Source organism: Falco naumanni, chromosome 8 (assembly GCF_017639655.2).
Source record: "Falco naumanni isolate bFalNau1 chromosome 8, bFalNau1.pat, whole genome shotgun sequence".
NCBI classification, from domain to species: domain Eukaryota; kingdom Metazoa; phylum Chordata; class Aves; order Falconiformes; family Falconidae; genus Falco; species Falco naumanni.
Window position 1 is genome coordinate 50,863,027 of NC_054061.1, and position 7,992 is coordinate 50,871,018.

Consider the following 7,992-nt stretch of genomic DNA (forward strand, 5'->3'; position numbering starts at 1 on the left):
TAAAATTCTTGAAAGAGTTGCACATGCACACATGCAACATAGCATACAGAATGGAGACGCGCTACAAAATATAACTAGCACAAGTGACCTGATTAATCATTTGACAATAATTAGGATCATTTCGTATTTCCTGTTTTATATACATAGTTCCCTTTCCATGGACACATGCAAGTGCAGAACCCCAGGGGCAGGGGCCTCGTGCTTTATTTACACCGAATAGCCACAATACAAGCACGGACACCTAATCCAGTTTCAATCACCTTTCCCAACTTCTCTCAAGGCATGGAAGCTCATGAAAGTACAGAGCACACACTATATACATTTGAAACCAGTCACTGGAGTATGACCCTTCACAACACACCAGTCTTAAGAACAAAGAAGTTCATTGTTGGCTGTGCCCTTCAAAAACAAAGAATGGGAAGTGGGAACTATCTAACTATCTCTTCTTTAGCATGCTAAGAACCAAACAAGCCTTTCAGGCTTTCAGTATTATCCAGCAACAATGTGAAAGAAAACATAAAACCCACGGTGACATGCCTAATATGGGAGTTGTGATCTGGGTTTGGGTCCCATATGTTTGAGAGACAGCCTCCTTCATTACTATGTCAGCAAAAGTAATCAAATGAGTCTTAACTAATTGCATCTCTAACACAACATAGCTGACAAAGCCATTTGCTCCAGAGTTTGCTTCTCTCAACAGTTACCAAAGCTTGTATTTGGTGGCATACTGGACAGGATGAAAACCTTGAAAGAACAAGTGCATCTTGCAGCTGGGGTGACACATGCTGTTCTCTATTTCTTTCTATTTACAACCTTCTTTTAAGCTACTACTATCATGCTTTGCAGAGTTTTTGATGGATCAATGACCTTCTCCTCTTTTGCACAACCCAACAACCTTTCTCTTCGGAAGGTTATCAAGCAACAGACCAAAGAAAAAGAGTTCCTCAGAATGGTTCCAAAGTAAACAGTAAGAAATGCATACCTGGTGTGCCTCCGTTAAGCTTCTGTAAAGAAACTGCTCCACAGTTCCCAGCCACTATAATCCTGGATTTATTCCTGTGCCCCAGTCTTATTTTTGGATTTAACTCATAATTAAGTCTTATTTTTGCATTTAACTTGACTGTGTCAAGACAGGCACAGTATTTTACTTCTCACTTGTCTGAAAGATACAGGGGACAAGTAAAATGCCATATGAAACATTTAAGAAAAAATACTGACAATAATACTTAGGGAATTTTGGGGTCCATATATACACTAAGAGAAGCTCATGCAAATATAGCCATGATAAGAATCAATTAGTGCAACTACCGTGCAACAAACAAAAAGAAAGCTAACATACCTAGCGGTCAATGTTATATTTAAAAAAAAGTACAGCAACTCTCTTAAACTTGCAATTATATCTTTGTTGGTAGATTCCTACACAGACTCCTTGAAAGACAGTGGCACTATGTCGATATACTGCCAGGATCAGAAACTAAAGTTGTACTCAATCTAAAAAGAGCTTTTCCTTTTTACATCCATAGCAAACCAGATATAGATAGATAGATAGATAGATGTATGTGTAACAAAGACTTTTAAAGCTATTGAGTCTGGTTTAATCTGATGCAGTATTTTATTTTGAACAAAATATACAGGAGTTCTTAACAGAGCTTTTTGCTGCTACATAAAAAGTAGCACAAGTATGGAATAGGCACATGTTGCTTAACAGAAGAGAACTGAAACTACATGTAGCTAAATAGTGGGTGGGGGAGAAATTATTTTTGTCCCACAGGATTCAGTAAGAGATGACGGAAACATGGACTTCCCCTGGAAAAAATCAAATGCTTAAGCAGCTGTACTTCACAGTGAAAATACCAGGGTACAAAACTTTCTGGAAGCTGTTTTGGGGTTTGCATTTATACTCTACATTGAAGCTATAGAAAGGTTAACATAATTTATGCCTGCATATGCTCAAACTACCTTTAGCCACAACCCATGAATAAGAAGCCAGAGGCTGCTTCTTGAGGTATCTAGATTTTCCTTAAAACAACTGCTTCTAAACAAAAGATTTTGGGCTAGTCAGAAGCAATGGTGAAAGAACAGAAGAGAATCCAGAAATGTGTGCCATTGCCAAATGATGTAAGAGATGACTGAGGTTTAAAAAATCATGGTAGGGGATAAGGTGAATATAGAATGGTCATATAATATCAGACAATATTAGAACTAGGGGTATTTCATGAAGCTAGCAGGAGATTGTCCAAAAACATATTAAAGAAGTACTTCTTCATTTTTACTACGCACAGGTAGCGAACTTGCTCTCATAGGAGGCTATGGAAGCAGACAGTATCATCACATTCAAAAAGACGATGGAAAAGTTCATAGACAATGAGGACATAAGTGATGTACCTGCTAGCATGCCTAATTTAACAAATATGGTGAAGGAGTAAGAGAAGAAAACCCTAAAAAAATGGCTGGGATTTCATGCTCTTCCTAAATAGCATCACTTACTCTTGCTGCTCAAGAAAGAACACTAGTTTGGATCGACCCCTGATCTGACCCACCAGGGTATTTCTTACATTCTTATGAGATTACCAGTAACATTTGTAATTTGATAATACATTCATTTCTCCCCTTCTCCCATTTTTTATTCCTGCGCAGCTGACTGGAAGAAAATCTCCCTCTGGCCAGAACCCTATCTGGACACGTCAAGAGCAACAAACTTGGCATCCCAGCAAGGCTTTATAGCAAGGACAGGCAGGACACAGAACAAAGCCACGCTCTGCGACACCACTTAGAGCAGAGCTACTTGTCCTGCTGAGTGCAGCCACTGATGGTCCATAAGACAACAGGTGGCGGTTTGTAAAGTGACTGTAAAAAGAGAAAGGAAAGACTTAAATACATACAGGTACACACCTGTGCAACTGTCAGTACCTGCTGTCAGGCATAGGAAGAAGCCAGCTCCCAACTGTTTTTAGTACTGGCAAGCAGGCATCATCAGCTTCCTTGCTGCACTCATCAGCTCCAAGACAACAAAGCTGTAGCCCTCTACTCCACAGACCCTCTCCCAAAACAGTTAAATGGTCCTTCAGAGAGGCTGGGAAACAGTGTAGCAGCAAACTTTGCAGGGCAATTTTTGCTACACTATACTGACTATCACCATGATGTTGCACAGAAATCTGGTACCTCACATCATCTCTAGTCTACAGAGAAGTTAATGGCCCAGTCACTATTACAAAGCCCAAAGCATTATAGCCCCAAAACTCAATCAGTAATTTTGAGAAAACACCATGCTGAAAACATCAGAATACTTCAGATCACGTGGGCTGGATACATTCTTAAGTATATGCTCAGAACTTGACATTCAACACACATAAGACCCTTTTAGGCAATGGAATCCCCAAATGCATTGTAAATTGCGAGGCAATTATATGTCAGTGGTTAAAAGATGTATAATTAAGAGGACTGAGCTCAGAGCTTCACACATTGCATCCAAACAAAATACATGAACTGCGTTGTATTGCCTTTGCTAATACTAGTGCAGATTTTATGTTAATTCACTTTGTGTGTTCATGACATCTCACAGACAAGGTACAATCGTCTACACATTCCGAAACCATCGGCTTGGGGCCAGACATGGAACATGGATTTCCAAGAACCTCAGCCTTTCCACAAATAAAAATGGCATAAATAGCAGTTTTGTTGATTCCTCAACTTGACCAAGAAAGAACAATTCCCTGCATCACCACTGTCTGACCTTTTTGCTGAGACTAACAGTAAACACACAGATTTTAAGAGGTTGGGCAACATGGAATTTCATTCACTCAGAGGTGAATAGAGACCATAAAAATCATTGCAAAAAGACAAGCTTTTAAAGTTACCTTATAGTAAAACCATTCTGTCAGTATAAGTAAAACCTGTATTATTAGAGAGAAAGCAAAACCACGCCTTTTTTCTATTTCATGCCAACAGACTTCAGGCAACCAGTACCTCTCTGTGAAGTCCTCTGTTCTATCAAGAGAAGCTGCACCACATCTAATTGTGGTCAACATCAACACCACAAAGTTGTAACTTCTGTCCCCATTCTGTGATCTAACCATAACTTTGGCTTAGTTCTGGTCATTTAACAGCTCAATTCTCTACTATGCTCAGTTACCAAACCAAGCCTGCTCTAATTCTGGAAACAATAGTCTTTTTGTTAGTGAAAGCATCAAAATTGAGACAGAAAACACTGGGAAGCAACGGAAGTCAACTACAAGTTCCTGTAGGAAACACTTCTATTAACTAGAGTACAATCCTTACTCAAGGAGACCTCTGAAGAGCCCTGCACAAAGTCAAGGTACTGCACACAGATGCAGGCAGCCTGACATATCAAGGTACTTAGCATGTTAAGATCTTACTCAACATTTTTAGTTACCACCTGGAATCATAATTTGGGCTACTTTTTTTCATATGTAAAAATCCACCTAGGAAGATAGAAGCAGCAACATTGTCCTCATTCTTCCTTGTTAGAAACCTACAACTTCAACTCTGCAAAAAGGCATAAAGACGTCCAATTTATTGACAGAAAAGCAGCACTATATTTTAGGCCATATTGGTAATAAGGTTATGCTTCAGAATATAATGTAATGAATATAGAATTAAACTTAAGTATTATTCCTAATAATAAAAATAATGACCAGAGAACTTACAGACTTGTAACAAGTTTCAATCAACAACAGAAAACATAACCAAGATGAGGGGAAAATAACTCTTCTTGTTTCAAAACTGAACAGGTCCTTCTTTTTGTTTTCCTATGCTAAAAGAACTTAAGCAGGAATTTTAATTTCAGGCGATTCACTCATCTGATAATTAGTACCTTAATGAAAACATTACAAAGACAGCCCAAAGCCTAAAAAACAACACATTTAAGACTCCACGAATTTTAGAAACTTCACAGAATTTCTAAAGAGAAAAGATGTTTAGTAGGTAAATTCATAATTGTTGCTAACAGCACATTCCTAAAGATTTCAATAAAATAATTTCCTAAACATGGCTCATCTTGACCTAAGGTTCAAGACAGGCTCCATATCTCTGGAAGTCTTTTGAAGATGGATTTCTCTATTTCAGCAGAAGGTCTCAAGCCCCGATCCTGTAATCACATCCTCACAGCCAGATTCTCATGCTTGCACAGAAGCACACTTATTTCAATGTGGCTATAAACAGGCCAGGCTTTGCCAGGGCGAGCCAGGCTGCCGAAAGCTGGCCTTCAGATGCAGCAACAAATGGAACATTTAGGCCATTGCAACATCACAGAAATGCAGTTTAAAACATTATCTCAAAATATCAAAGCCATGATCCTGAGAGAAAGCAGAGGCTAAACATACCACGGCATACCTTGCATCTGTACTTGAACAAAGAAAAGGCTGTATTTTATTTATTCAAATAACAGATAACCTGCACTTGCATATGAGGTTAAAAAAAAATACCTTAGTCTTATTTTTAGTCCCATTACTGCAAAGACTAACAAGCTTATTTTCACACAATACAGGAATATCATTCTTGCTTCAGTAGGAATACTCAATAAATAAAATAAAGCAGTAGAGCTCACAGAGCAGCCTTTTAGCAGTTATAAGCTATCAAAGTTTCAATTTGATATTACAATAAATTTGAACCTCCTGCGGATCTACCATACCGTGAGAACATGGTACATGCAACTCTGTGGGACCAGGCCCTATGTACAAATTCATTCACTCATCATAAAAATATTGAACCATCAAAATAACTCCCACTAAGGAAATTTTGGTTTGCTTTCTGTAGATAATTTAGCTTTACAATTAATAAAACTTGTCTGACGCAAGTATACGTTACAAACAAACCACATAAAAAGTTGAAGATGGCTGCAAAAATGTCACCAGGTATGTAAGTGGCAGCTCCATACAGAACACAGGCGCTCTGGTTCGGCCATCAGCAGCGGTACCTGGCGGGTACAGCCTCAGCGTGAGACACAGCCAGTACGGGGGTGCCCATAAGAGAGGGCGCTCAGCTACAGGGGAACAATGCGCCGCCCTAAATTTGCCAATTTTAAGTCTATCGATCCACAGAAATGGAGAGCAGCCTCAAAATAAACCTTCATCACATGTTGTTAAGTAACAAAGTTAGAACTAACTATAGAACTACATATTTTAATCAGGCAGTATAAGATAAGGCTTTAAGGTAAGCGTTACTGTCATTCCCAAAATTCATGTGAGGTTACCTGTACAAAACTGTTAACATTTTGAGCTAAAAGACACATTAAGGGACATGACCAAACCGAGACACCTCCCGCGTTAGGAACCGGAGCCCTGTCACCTGTGCGGGGTGAAGCGCCTGGGTGGGTTTTCCAGTGGACTCACTTCGCAACTACCAGACGTTGTTTTCCCTGAAAAAAAGGATCCTTTCATTTTCAGTCCTGGGGGGCTGCGGCAACTCACAGGAACCCCCTTCCCCTGCAGGACCCCGGCTGGTGGGGACAGCCAGGGGTCCCCCAGCGGGGACAGAAGAGGGGGCCTGGGCTCGAGCCCAGCCAGAGCAGGGGCTGCTGAGGCGGCCCCTTCCCGGGGGTACAGGGCCAGCGGGCTGTCGCCGCCGTCGCCAGGTGGCCCTGGGACAGAGGGGGCGGCTGAGAGACCTCGGCCCGGGCCCCGGCACATGGCAGGGGGCAAAGGAGAGGCGGGGGCAGCCCCCCGCTGCCAGCTCCGGGCTGGGCCGGGGTCCCCGTGTGCCGGCCGCTTCTGGGGCGAGGGGGACCCTGACAGCCTCCCCGCACCCCCAAAACCGCCTCCCCCCGCCCCAGAAAAAAAGAAGTTATGAGGCGAATCAGCCCGCCAGTGGCCCGGTCGCTGGGGGACACCGACGGCGGGGGGAGAGGGAAGGGGGGGGGGGGGTGTACACCGGGGGCTGGGAGGGGGACCGCGGCCACGTCCCGGGGCGCCCCCGCCCCGCCGGCTCCGTCCCCACGGCCGCGGGTGTGGGGCGGGCGGCGGTGGCGAGGGGGGAAAGCGCCCTAAAAACGCCGCGAAACTTTCCAGGCCGCGGCCAGCGCGGCCCCGCACGCCCCGCGGGACCGGCACCGCCTCCGCCGCGGCGGCCCCGGACCGGGCTGGGGGAGGGGGCGCCCACCCCCCCCGGCCACCACCGTTCATTAAAAGTCATTTCGGCAAATTAATGCCGCCCCCAACCCCCCCGTCCCGTGGCCCCTCTCGCCCCGCCGCCCCGCGCGGGGGGGGTGGGGGGGTGAGCGGCCGCGGCCGTGGCGCCCCCGCCGCCTCCCCCCAGCCGCCAAGCTCCGGCGGCGGCGGGGCTCGGCCCGCTTTGGGCCCGGAGCCCGGCGCGGGGGGCCCGGCGGGGCGGGGAGCGGAGCTGCCGGGCCGCGCCGCGCCGCGCTGAGGCCTAGCGCCCCCCCGCCCCCGTTTCTCCCCCACCGCCCTTCACCTCCCGGGCAAAGGCGCCGCGGCGCCGCACCCCGACCCTCCCGCTGGGCCCCGGCCACCGTCTCACCCCCCTTCGGCGCTCCCCTCGGCGCCCGAAAGCCTCAAAACCCGCCCCGGCTCCCCTCACCCCCCGCTGCGGCCTACGCCACTCCGGCCGATCCCCGGCCTCGCGTAGCCCGCCTCCCCGCCCGCCCTGCACCCTTCGCACCGCCTGCCGCGCTACGCGAGCCCGGGGATTGAGGCCGGGCCTGGCTTACCTTTCCAGCTGCTTTTTTTTTCTCCTCTCTCTCCTCTCCCCCCTTTCCCTCTGTTGGGCTGACAGATCAGAGTTTCCTCCCCAGCAGAGGGACTGGGAATGGGCTCGGGCTCTGTGCTGAGGAGCTGCTGCCCCCCTGGCTCTGAGAAGATCCTGCTTTTTGTGGGGAGGAAGCTTTGGGGGCTCTTTATTATTTTAAAACTACAAAGTGCTCAGAGGGTAGGTGATTATTAAGGGGAATCCCTGAATATATTCTCCAGCAAAGAAGGCAGGGCTGCTGGGGCTGCTCAAGAAGAGAGCCAGCAGCCT

At 45.9% G+C, this 7,992-nt stretch overlaps 1 protein-coding gene across 4 annotated transcripts in view; it reads right to left on the reverse strand.

Moving 5' to 3' along the window:
* INO80D (INO80 complex subunit D) overlaps positions 1 to 7,761 on the reverse strand; it is a 46,208-nt gene extending 38,447 nt beyond the window's left edge. For 2 of the 4 annotated variants that reach the window (XM_040603066.1, XM_040603069.1), the window contains exons 1-2: positions 7,685 to 7,761; positions 6,307 to 6,376 (exon numbers count right to left, since the gene is read on the reverse strand). The gene's annotated coding sequence lies outside the window, so the exon portion shown is untranslated. Of the gene's footprint in view, positions 1 to 6,211; positions 6,377 to 7,684 lie in introns of those variants that run through there. The other 2 variants (XM_040603068.1, XM_040603067.1) reach the window with 2 other exon arrangements.
* Positions 7,762 to 7,992: the final 231 nt, after the last annotated feature.